Source organism: Ailuropoda melanoleuca, chromosome 10 (genome assembly GCF_002007445.2).
Source record: "Ailuropoda melanoleuca isolate Jingjing chromosome 10, ASM200744v2, whole genome shotgun sequence".
NCBI lineage: Eukaryota > Metazoa > Chordata > Mammalia > Carnivora > Ursidae > Ailuropoda > Ailuropoda melanoleuca.
This window is the reverse complement of record NC_048227.1, coordinates 107534073-107546982: the sequence shown is the minus strand read 5'-3', so window position 1 is coordinate 107546982 and position 12910 is coordinate 107534073. Positions and strand designations below refer to the sequence as shown.

At 51.2% G+C, this 12910-nt stretch overlaps 1 long non-coding RNA gene across 1 annotated transcript; it reads right to left on the bottom strand.

The window, feature by feature from the left end:
• Window positions 1–10815: 10815 nt before the first annotated feature.
• LOC117804091 lies at window positions 10816–12834 on the bottom strand. The gene is made up of 3 exons (XR_004628263.1): window positions 12797–12834; window positions 11735–11831; window positions 10816–10830 (listed from the first exon to the last, which is right to left on the bottom strand). It is a non-coding gene; the product is annotated as an uncharacterized LOC117804091 (long non-coding RNA).
• Window positions 12835–12910: the final 76 nt, after the last annotated feature.

Genomic DNA, 12910 nt, shown 5'->3' with positions numbered 1-12910 from the left:
CCAGGGACCTCAGTGCACATGCTGCAGACATGAGAGCAGGAAAGGCCGCGATGACTTCGAGTCTGCAGGCCGCCTCAGTTTACCTTGCCCATACACCCCACGAGAAAGTATGGAGAGGCCAGCAAGGTCACTTCTCTCCAACAGCTACATGAGCGGGAGACCTGCAGAGGGACCCAGACGAGCTCTCGGGAGGCGAGGACGTGCAGATGCACAAGTCGCACGAGGAAGGAGGGCCCAGTGCCCTGTGGGAGCCGGGAGACTCACCATCCCGTGGAAAGGAACGAAGGGCCCACACCGGTCTCTGATCTTGTCCCTGGCTCCCCCAGAGCAACCGTAGTGCCAACCGTCTGCCTTCCCTGCCGAGTGCTTGCAGGGATGAAGGCGAGGAACGGGTGAGCCGAGAAGCAGCGAGGATGGGGAGGAAGCGTTTACAGAGGGAGACAAGCCGTGAGAAGGGGTGAAGCGTTCACCGCCGGGATCGGGTTCCTGATCTCATCCCGCATCCGCCCGTGTGTGAGAGTATGTCCAGAGAAGGATTCCTTTGGGTCTCTTGTTTTAAAGGTTCTTGGTTGCTTTAAAATTACCAGTGTCCATCATTAGCAAAAAGGACACTTCCAGCAACAGGGTATTCAGCCCCCAGGTCATAGTCTGGTTGCGAGAAGCCTGCGGGTTCTCTGCGTGTGTCTCCCTGCGCTCGGATGCGGGCACCGTCCTGGCTGCAGGGACTGCGAGGCCTGGGCCAGCTCCAGCTCTTCCTGCTTTACCGGGGACCCGGCAAGGCTGGTCTCCTAGGGACGCTTGCAGCGTGTGATCACAAGAGGTGGTGTTTGCTCTGCACTTAGGGCAGTGTGCACCGTGACGTGCGTCAGCTCCGGTCCCTTCCCTGCTCAGTCATGAACGTGGGCGCTGGAACAGAGCCAGCCCTCCCGGGAGTCCTGCTCCACCACTCAGATGCAAAGATGGGATCGGGGTGAGGCCACACTGGATCTCCCTTAAGAAGCCCAGTAAGGCATATTCATGATGTTCCCTTACGGCCTATAGCGTTCTCCGTAGTAGTGCCCGGGGGCGAAGTCTTTCTCACGTCTGATAATAGAATGCAGAGAGGTAGTGAGGACGCAGGGGCGCATGTCGCGCTTCCAAGGGGAGGCTGGCACGAGCGCGAGGCTGACGTGAGTGTGGTTTCAGCTACACGGTGTCTCCTTCCTTGTCGTGATAGCTCCGCGGGGTGTAGGTGACTATCGCCCAGCACTTCCTGCACGATGCGGACTGTCGGCCGCAGACAGTGGGCGTCCCGGCACAGGCTGCACTTGGCTGTTGTGGCCCCATGAGGAAACCAGAGAATCAACTGCCTTTTGTTTCCTAATCCCCCCTCAGCCCAGCTCAGCGCTGCACCGTGTCCCAGGCACCCGGGAGGGGTGAGGTCCTGCCCGCCCATCTCAGGCTGCACTCAGTCCCTCCCGTCCTTTTACACTCGCAGGCTGGCTCTGCAGAGGCTTTCCGGATCCTTCTGTAGGGGGTGTTTACAGACCAGAGAGGTAGGAAGCGCGAGTCCTTACATCTGAGGCCCCCCCACGTCCACATGAGGTCACATTACTTAGAAGTCGCTTGATGGCCTCAAAGATGAGACCCTTTCCAGGTCCGGAGGAGAAGCTGGCCTCGAGACTGCATGATCTAAAGCAAAGCCCCAGTGACGGGGGCTGGAGCGGTCGGGGAGCGGGAGGAGAGCAGACGGCGGGGGTCTGCGCGGAAAGTGGCCGTCCTCATCCCCCCTTGGCAGGTGCCGAGAACTGACCACCGCCAGGCCGCTCGCTGGACTCCCGGGATTCGAGTTGGTTTTGGTGGATTCACAGAAGCCACAGAAACATGGCATGAGGACGAGCTACTGACAGCTGCATGACAGAAGCTTTGTCACAAGAGCTCTAATCGGCCTCCCCCGCAGGCAGAGCAAGCCGTGCTCGGTAGCCGGTAGCCGGCAGGCCCCGGCCCTCACTGCTTTCCGAACTCCGACAGCCCGTCAGTCTGCGGCAGACGGGGCCATACTGCGGCCCGACGGGCCCCTCCGCCTGAGCGAGCAGTTCTGGGACGGCGGCGGTCTTCTGTTTCCCAGCCAGCACCCCCCCAAGAAGGGGGTAGCTCCCCCGACCAGGGCTGCTCACCTCACACGCGGGGAGGGCGGGACACACCTGCTCCATTCTCTCCTCTTCCACCCGATTGTACAAGCAAGGGACTGCTTCAAAAGCTGTTTCACGTGTAAGAGATTACTGGGGGGGGGGGGNTTGGGGGGGGGGGGGGGGGGGGGTTCTGGCTTTTTCTTTTTTGAACATAAATATAGACTCATGAATTTTCCCAGATTTAATGTGGTTTTATCAACTTGGGTTATTCTGCTTTTTGTGTTTTTGTGTTTGTTTTATTTTTCATAGCTCATTCTTCCCTCCCCCCAGCCCTAGCTAGAGAAAAAAAAATTATTATATTTTTAAAATTTTTCTTTAAGTGAGCTTTCTGTCCAATGTGGAACTTGAACTCAGGACCCTGGATCAAGAGTCACATGTTCCACCAACTGAGCCAGCCAGGCGCCACTTAGAGAAAATATTTTTAACCACATTGGCTGGTGGCATGAAAACCTGTGGAAGTAAAACATACATTTGCCAATACGGGAATAATTAATTCATTCAATAAGCATTATTGGATAAAGACTTCATCCTGTTTAAGTCAAAATATAAACAGATACACGGAGAGGAAGACAGGACTAGAAAGGTGTTCACTGAAATATGAACATTGGTTTGGGTGGTGTGTTTAAGATGACTTTTACAATTGGAATGAACTTATTTTTAAAGGAAAACAACCTGGAGCGCGTGGGTGGCTCAGTTGGTTGGGCGTCTGACTCTAGGTTTCAGCTCAGGTCGTGATCTTGGGGTTGTGGGATTGAGCCCCATGTCGGGCTCTGCACTCAGCAAGCAGTCTGTTTGAGATGCTCTCTCTCCTTCTCCCTTTGCCGTTCCTACTCGTGCTTTCTCTGTCTCAAATAATTTAATTAATTAAATAGTTTTAAAAATGAAGGAAAACAATCTTGTCATGCATTCTGCATTGTTTTAGATATCGGGAGATTATTAGTAAAAGAAAAATGTCTGAAAGAGCTACACACTTCCAGCAGATGGGAAGTTCAATATTATTGGAGAGTGAAAGCTACATCCCAATAAAGTTGCAATTAATTTAACAATGATGAATTTGTGGCTAATTACAAATGTAATCACAGTTTACAGAAGAGGAAAAAGGTGGGGCGGAGTCTGGAGAGCCAGAGGTTCATGCAGAAAATGGGGTTTTCTCTTAGGATCTTGGATCTGGTGACCCAATGTGAATGTACAGATGTTAAAAGGCTAAGTAGTAGGATTTGTGAAAGATTTAATTTGGGTCAAGTCTGAAGTAAGTGTAAATTTTATCATTTTTTATTGAGGTGTAATTGACATAGGAGTTTCAGGTGTACGACAAACCGATCTGACGTTCGTATGTGCACAAAGTGATCACGGTGAGTCTGTTAACATCCCCCACAACACAGCTACAGAGCATTTCTGCTTGTGATGAAGATGTTAAGATCTACTCTCTTGGGATGACTGGGGGGCTCAGTCAGTGAACCGTGTGCCTTCCGCTCAGGTCATGATCTCAGGGTCGGAGGATCAAGCCCCGTGTCAGGCTCCCTGCTCAGTGCGGAGTCTGTTTCTCCCTCTCCCTCTGCCTCTTCCCTCGCGTGTGCTCTCTCTCTCTCTCTCAAATAAATAAATAAAACCTTTAAAGAAAAAGTTCTACTCTCTTAGCAGCTTTCAAATACTCCATACGGTGTCATTAACCACAGTCAACTTGCCATCCATCACATCCACATGCCATTTTATAACTGGAAGCTCGTACTTTTTAATTCCCTTCACATTTGGCTTGAATGTCATTCCTTTGGCCACTAGTAACCCCTTTAAAGGGGTCTTCATATGTGACCCTACCCCTCTCTGACAGCAGGAATGTGTCTGGCACACGATGCCTCCTGTCCCCAACATGGAGACACCTCCTTCCCGGGGCGCTCCGTCACCACACGTGGGGATGGCGTGTGCACCGACCCTACAGGCTCCTGCCGGCTCTCGCTGAGGGCGGGTCAATCATTTCTTGGCCATGTTGGCGCCCAGCACTAAACAGAGGTTTCTAAAACCTCTGTCCATACTGTCCATGACTCTGTCCATGAGTCCATACTGATATTTCTACTGTTGTATACAGTACAGTATTTCTTTGATTTTCATGATTGAGTCTTTTGTCCTGACAGCACCATTTCTAACTCAGACACTTCATTACCCAACTAGATAAAAATGGTTCACAATTGCACCATTATTACCATCAACAATGAAACTGCTAAATAAAAGCTCCAAGTTTTCCTTACGCTTTGTCCGTGGAGCGCACGACCTAAGTTCCTGGTCGTAGTTGTGAATTCACTTAAGATCGTCTCTCACGCTGCGTTACGTGGGCACACACTCAGTGCAGAGTTCACTACAATTGTTCATTGTTTTCGGGGGGAAGGTGTTTGCATCTGGCAGCTGATCAGTTTTCTCAATGCAGGAAATCCAGTCGGGGGTGGGTGAGCCCGTGCGTTTCGAGGTGACAGGCCCATCCGAGCGATCCGATCTCTGAGTGCTTCAGGCCAAAACTGATGAGTTCTGGCTACACAAGTCAGTTCTGCTTTTACTATTTCATTTCTGGTACCGTCACCCACCCACACAGTGTGGCTTTTTCATCTTGTCCTGATGTGCAAGTTTTATCTTGAGCCCTTGCTGACTTCCCCCCGAGTTCCCGTGCCATGCATTTCCACACCCAGGCCACATAAATGCCACATAAATTCAAACAATTCTCTCAGTGAACGTGCTCCTGACTGTGAGTCCGTGTGTAACTTTCCTCTGGGAGAGTCTAAGGAGATGTGTCTTTAGGATATCTTCTGATCCCACAGGGAAGCAAAGGGGACTTGGGTAAAAGCAAGCTCTAGGGTTTTGTCTGAAATTTTTCCTTTACTCAGAAGTCAAAATGCTTTATTTGTATCTTTTCTAGCAGAATTAAATACCCTTCGGGTATACTGACCACAGTTATGCACTTGGCACCTTTCAGTGACTCGAGTTGTTTACGTAAAAATGCAAACAAAAAAACCCCAGGCCAAACGTGCTTAGTTTGTCTCAGCAAAGCACTGAGGCCGGACTGAGCTGTAAGTCAGGGAAGGGTGCGCGGGGCGGTGGGAGGGCTTCCCTGCAATATCTCTGCGTCTGGCCAAGAGAGATAAACAGGAGCACAGGGCAGGACAAGTTACCGCAGGCTCCAGAGCACGCCCGGGGCATGCCCAGGCCCCTTCCTGGCCACGTGTCTCCTGCACTTTGCATGTAACACAGAAAGTGGAGCTCTTTACACATAGTGATGGAGAGCGCAGCAGATCCAGTCCTTCAAGTTTTACCACATTTAAATTCAACTCCACTCCACTTCCTTCTAAAAGGCTTTTATTTTAAAAGATCTTTTTTTTAAAGTAATCTCTACACCCAACATGGGGCTCGAACTCACAACCCTGAGATCAAGAGTCACACGCTCCCCCGAGGCGGCCAGGCGCCCCTAAAACCCTTTCTCATTAAGAATTACAACTTCATAATTTGTTATTGTAGTGTTCAGAAGTCGCTGCACTAAGCACAGAGCAAAGTCTTTAAAAACACTTGGGACGGGGAAGGCATCGCAGCCGTTACTTTTTCTCGGCGGGCGCTCCGGAAGCCCTCTGGATCAATGAGCTAATGTCTCCGTTGAATAAACGAGCTTAACCTGAACAATTTGTAAAATAGCCTGACCAATTCTGGACACATGAGGGAGAGCGCTGCACATTTTATTTAAAACTTAAAAGTCTTCCTTTTCTTCTAGAAAGGAGAGTCAGACAAGCCCTCAAAGGAAGTGTCCGGTTTTCCGTGTCGGCGTCAGCTGTCTCAGGTTAGATGTGACATCGTGGGTCGATCTGGGTCACTCGGCCCGACAGGCAGTTCCGAAAACTGCGGGGACTGCAGGCTCCCGGGGCATCGCGGGGAGGAACGTGTGTCATAAACCCAGCCCAGAGGAGTTAAGCAGCCTTTACGGATTTTAGGAAGTTCCCAAACTCCATTTGTTTTTCTTTTTTAATTTAAATCGGAGTGAGTGAGCACATAGTGTAGTGGGTTTCCGGAGTCTCACGCTCCCTGTGATCAGCTCTGGCTCCCAGCGCATCTCCCCCGGGCTGGCGTCAGGCTGCCCTATGCAAGCCAGCGGCGTCCCAGGGGGCAGGCTCTTGCAAAACAGGCTCCCCCGCTGAGAAGTCCCTGGGCTCTGGCAGCAGGAGTCCAGGCGGCGAGCTGGTGGCACAGGCGTGGTAGCGGCTTGCTCCTCCGCCCCGGCCCCCGCCCCCCGGCCCACCCCTGGCCTGCGCTGCGGGGTGAGTGCTGCTCCTGTCCTGCAGCGACCGCACAGCCTTAGTAAATTCCTCTTCTGCTTACGCTGGTCAGAGTCCATTCTGTCGGCAATTAAGGACTCTAACCGACCTCACACAGGAACAAGACTCCTAATTCCTCCTGTCTACAGTTCCTGATGAGAAATCAGTCAAGGCCATGTGCATCTGGAAACATCTTTTACAATTATTAGAATGCAACGTCTTCCTAGGGAAGACCAGAGGATCAGGCCCAGGGACTCTCACCAGGGCCTCAGGTGCTGCACGCACTCAAAAGTTAACACATCCTGGAGTTGGAGGTATAAGACAGAACGCCTTCTTAAAATTTGCGGTGATAGACTAAACAGCTTATGTTCGCAAGGTAAGTGTATGTCTACATTCTACTGCAGTCAAAGTCTGAGTGAGATTCAAGCAGAAACCACTGGAACATAGATGTTGACGGGAGGAAGGGGAGAAGGAGAGAAGGAGGGAGGGAGAGTAGTGATTCAAGCATAAAGAATTCACAGAAGGCCAAGCAGGGACAAGGGAAAACCACGTGTAGGAGCACTGCAGCAAAACCCAAGAATATCAAATGCAGAAAGAAAATTCTAGAAGATTCCAGAGAAAAAGAATAAATCACCTATAAATAGGATGACCAAACAACCTATAAATAAATAAACCATGTGTCTTAGTTCAGCTATGACCTTGCTGGTTTACACATACTGTCCAAGTTTAATTATTAGTAGTGTCCCCTTCATTCTCAAAAGTGTCTGGGTTGAACGACAAACTATTTCTTCACCTACCTACCAAAGAATAAAAGACAGATCAAAGACTTCTCAATGGCAGAATGGTATGCGAGGATAATGGTGTAATATTTTTAACGTATCGAAAGAACTCTGAAACTTAAAATTATATTCAAATTGTCATTCAGATGTGAGAGTGTAATATAAATGTTCTCACTCATATAAAGCCCCAAAAGTTTACCATGCATTGGAAATGCTCTTGAAGGGAGAATTGGGATAAGAAAAGAAACAAATCCTGGAGACTGTTGCAAGAGACGTGGAATTCAGGGAGATCAAATACCTATGGAAAAGTCCATTATAGGATCAAAACAGGAAACAGTATGCACAACAGCGGCTCTATGGACCCACAACAAAGGAGCGGGGAGGGGGGCAGCTTCTGTCTAATCTCAGAGCCCAACACCCCATGAGGGCTAGCCTCCTGCCAGCAGCACTGTGGGGGAGCTTGCCAGCCATCCTCCATCAGCTGAGCCATCTGGTGAGACCACAGCCCTGCCCTCCGGCCTGACTGCACCTGATGACACCTGTCGGGGGGAACCCTGAGCCGATGACCCAGCCAGGCTGCTCACAGACTCTGGCCCCACAGAGGCCGTGAGCTGATTAATGTTTGCCGTTTGAAGCTACTGCACTGGGAGGCCATTTGTGACATCGCAGTGCACAGCTTAGAACTCCAACAATTAAAATATGTACACGCAGGCATTGGGTTACTGATTGCAGCATTGTTTTTTATTGAAAAATTATAGAAAGAACCTAAGTAGTCCTTGAGAGAACTATGGAACGCAATGTAGCATTACGCTGCTGTAACAGAGAGAGAGATCTTTAAGAGCTGAGATGGACAGATTTCGGGATATAGTAAGTGGAAAGAGCATACATACCACCCTCACGCAGGAAAGAAGAGGTGACAAGTCCATGTATCTGATCTTGTGTGCGAAAGCATCAGGGGAAGCACAAACCAGGACTTAATGAGTTACCTGCCTGCTGGGGGTGGGTGGGGATGGGGGCTGGAGGAGGGGGGAGAATGGAGGAAAAGCATCTGCAACTGTTTGGGAATAGTTCCCTTGGAACAGTTCTGCCAAAAATGAATTCTTAGAATGAGCCGGGCTGTGGGGATCCCAAATGGGTCCCAGTGGCAGGAAATGGCCCTACTGGTGTTCCGAATGAAGACAGAGCTACAGAGGGGTTGGGGGAGAGAGGAACTAACCTGTATGCCCTTGGAGAACAGTGTGGCGACCCCACATTGTAAGGCCCCCGAGGAAGAGACCCACACACAAATGTTATACTCTCATCAGGAATTGTGTTTTGCACAACAGCGCGGGCAAGAAGTTCTGAAACTGTTACGTTTCATCCAGGACCGAGCAAATACCTAAACACACTGTGGATGACCGGAGCCAGATTTCTCGCTGTCAGAAAAAGATGACACAAATAAGGCAACGTGGGCACGTAAGACTGAACTCACGACGTGTGTGTGTATAAAACTCCCCCAGCTCTACCTGCTTGGGCGGCCTGGAGGCGATGGTGTGCAGGAGCGATGTGCACACCTAGGCGAGGCAGATACCCATGTGTACATGTGACTATCCCGTAAAAGGAACGGGGGCTCCTGGGGAGTGGTGGACTCCAGGGTGGGGGCGGGAAACACGCCACGAGCCGCGCACGTTCATGGCCAGACCCGAAGGAAGTGCCCAAGAAACGATGCGGGCACACTGAGAGAGCGCAAGAGGCAGCTCGCAGAGCTCCCCATCAGGGACAAACTGATCGCCCTTATGAACCCTCAAAGTAAAATGAATACCCAGTGGTGCACAGCCCTACGACTGAATCATTAAATGAATGAAGGAGTAAACAGACACACGCACATGCACACACATGCACACATGCACGTGTACCCACACGCGCTCACGGGAAGATGGGGCAGCCCTGCCTTATGACAGAATGCTACAAGATAAATACTGAATGCGTGATGACAATTCCACGGGAATGCAGGGTGCAGGCCAGAACCGTCATTGGTGCTGAACTCAGTGAGAAGAGGCAGAAGGAGAAATGACAGTTGCGGTGTCAACTATCTTCTCCCAGGTCCACATTAACGACACAGGGAAACAGCAGCTCTACAGGGAAGGACTCTGGCGGCCGGCACCCTGCCCAAGGGATCGAAGTTGGCAGTATCCGTAATAAGACAGAGACACACGGTGCCCTTCCTGATAGATGCACTAAGAATTCCCACAACCTAGGGGCGCTTGGGGGGCTCAGTTGGTGAAGCGTCTGCCTTCGTCTCAGGTCATGATCCCGGGGTCCTGGGATTGAGCCTCACGGTGCCCCTGCTCAGTGGGGAGTCTGCTTCTCCCTCTCTGTCTACCCCCACCCCGCTCCTGCATGCTCTCTCTCTCTCTCTCTCATAAATAAATAAACAAAAATCCAAAAAAAAACACAAAAAGAATTATCACAACCTCAATCTAATCATAAGGAAATATCAGATTAACCCCAAAGCAAGGGACATTTACAAAATAACTGACCACGAATCTTCAGAGTGTTATGGCTGTACTAAATAGAGACCGTCGAGGCGGAGAGGCGCGGCAGGCTGGAGACCCGGCTGCCAGACGCGAGGCGGATCTGGATCCTGCCCGAGAAAGCGGCGTGCTGGCGGGACAGATGCAGGAGCAGAGCAAGGGCTGTCCGTGAGTGAACACGATTGCATCAGCCCCGACTCCCCGGTTTCCGTCCCAGTGGTCTGCTTATGTAAGATGTTAGGAAATTAGGGGAAGGGTAGAAGCAAGCGCTACGTATGTTTGCAACAGTTTTGTGAGTCTACAATTATTTTGGAAGGACACATCTTGCAGGACGAAGAGGAGCTGCTCGGACATCATGACGCTATACTGACTAGTGTCTGTGAAGCACTTAGGACGCTCCAAGCGCTTCCCACGCCACCTAGGGCCCTTCCGCATGAAAAGCCCGGATGCCAAGAGGTGAACAAGCACGTCAGACCCATCACGCAGCCCCGGTTCAGAGTTTGAATCCAGCTCTTTGAGACCAGAACCCGCCACCTAACCCCTCAGCACCGCCGTGGGTCTCGTTCCCAGTCCTCCTGGACCGTTCACCTAAAAGCACAAATTCAGACGTGGTCACTGCCACAGCCACGCTGGCCAAGACGCTTGTCTCGTTCAGGGGAAGAGTGCCAGCCCTGGGCGGCCGGCCGGCACTCCCAACCAGAGCTCGGACACAGAACGGTCGTCCTGTGGGAGCAGGACAGCCAGCACCGCGAAGTCCTTCCAGAAAGCCCTGGACACAGAGCTCATTTCCAGGGGTGGCCCTCCAGCCTTCGCTCTTTTCCTGTTACAGAGACACTTGTGGGCTGCACCACAGTATGAAAGCAGATGGAGACTCCTGAGTTTGGGAGAGTGGAGAAGGGAGAGAGGGAGGGAGAGGGAGGGAGGAAGAGGGGAAGGGATGAGGGAGACAGGGAGGTTAGGGAGGGAGAGAGGGAGGGATGAGGGAGAGAGGCAGAAAGTGTTCACCTGCAGCTGGAGCTGGCACAGTTCCAGAAGGATAAAGTACAGTGCGTGCTGGTCGCTACATCCTGAAAGGGTCCCGTGACTGCCTGTAAATGTCACCAACAGTTAACATCCAAATGAATGACAAGCACCAGAGAAATCTTGTGAAAGTAGTTTGACAAATAGAAATTTGAAGACATGCAGATCTGATGCTCCCTGCACAACCCCCCCCCCCCCCCGCCCCCGCCAGCACTGAGCATGTAACCAGCAGCGTCCTAGAGCAGAAGTGCAGCTCTTTCTGCCCCCGGGTCCTGCCTCGTGCCACTTAAATAAATTCACTAAGTTCTACCGTAAAATGTCTCAAGAATTCTTTCCTGACCCTGGAGCTGGATGATCTTGCACCAGAAGGGAGGGAGGGAGGAAGATAAATAAAATCTCCGATACCATTCACCCACGTGCAGAGCTAACTTTCTCTCCCCCTCGGTCTGCTGAGGTCGCTTAGGGACATAGTCACTGGGCTGCGTGGGAAGGGACTTCCTACGACTTCTGAGCAGTTAGGCATCACGTGAACAGGACCCCGAAACCGGCAAACGCTTGCCTCCAGGACGCCAGCCGCGCCCAGGAGGGGCAGACTTGCCCTTTCCCGGGGTCTGAGACTATTTTGTGGCAAAATTCCGCCACCTTGTGGCCTCACAAGATTTAAAAGCTGAGGTCATGAGCGATCCATTGGGATTCATGTTCAGCTAGTACTTCTTTTAAGAAATACAAACACACCTTTCCAAATACATATACCCACCTTATTGGACTATCCCTTTTATCTGCTAAGGCTGACGTGCAAACCCAGGACAGAGAGCTTGCAGACACGGCAGATGTGGCATCTGGGCCACGTGAGGCAGGGGCGACGACGGACAGACGTGCTCGGATTGTACAACCTGCACGTTTTGTTCATAGCCAGCCCCTCTGTAAGTGACCCCGACGCAGAAACAAAAGTCTACCCCCTAACTGACCTCTGCGTCCAAGCTCTGCGCAGTGGCCGTATCGTGGCCGGTGAGTGTCATCCGAGGCAGGATGATTGCTAACTGACTTCTGCCCCCGTAAACAGAGCTGCGCGGGAAAGGCCGCTGGTGAGCACAGCAGGCTCTGCCCATCGGGGAGGATGCCTGACATCACCTCCCACCCAGCCCAGCGAGATGAGTTCTGGTCATCAAGAGTTTGTTAATTTGAGTGTCATTTGTCGTGCCCTTAACCAGCTAAAAGATGGCCAAAAACCAAAACAAAAAACAGAAGGGGCACCTGGGTGGCTCAGTTGGTTGAGCATCTGCCTTCTGCTCAGGTCATAATCTCAGGGTCCTGGGATCGAGTCCCACGGAGCCCCTGCTCAGCGGGGAGTCTGCTTCTCCCTGTCCCTCTGCCCCTCCCCCCGCTTGTGCTCTCCCCCGACATCAAACAAATAAATATAATCTTAAAAACAAAAAGAGAAGAGGAAAGACAGTATAAACTCTAAATGAACTTTTTTTTAAAGATTTTATTTATTTATTTGAGAGAGAGTGAGAGAGAGAAAGAGAGAGCACAAGCACGAGCAGGGAAGAGAGGGAGAAGGAGAAGCAGACTCCCCACGGAGCAGGGAGCCTGATGCGGGGCTCGATCCCAGGACTCTGAGATCGTGATCTGAGCTAAAGCAGATGCCCAACCAACTGAGCCACCCAGGTGCCCCCTCGAAGTGAACTTTTACATATGCGGGGCTGTTTTGTTTTGTTTTGTTAGAGAGAGCTAGAGAGAGGGGGCAGAGGGAGAGGAAGAGAAAGAATCTTAAGCAGGCTCCACACCCAGCACAGAGCCTGACACGGGGCTCGATCTCACGACCCTGAGATCATGACCTGAGCCCAAACCAAGAGACAGACACTCAACTGACTGAGCCACCCAGGCATCCGTAAGTGAACTTTTAATTCATTCATTTGTGTAAAAAAAATACTGATGGAGAATCTATTATGTTACATGACCCTGCTGCACTTTGAGAATACATGAAGACAGACAGAACAAAACAACCCGGAATAATAAAGATCTGGTACCTGAATCTGAGAAGCTTCCTGCAGGGAGATCCTCATCCTGGTCACCAGGAAAATGTACTGTGCCAAGGCAGGGATACCCCGCATGGCTTTCCTACTAAGGGAAAGTCACAAGTC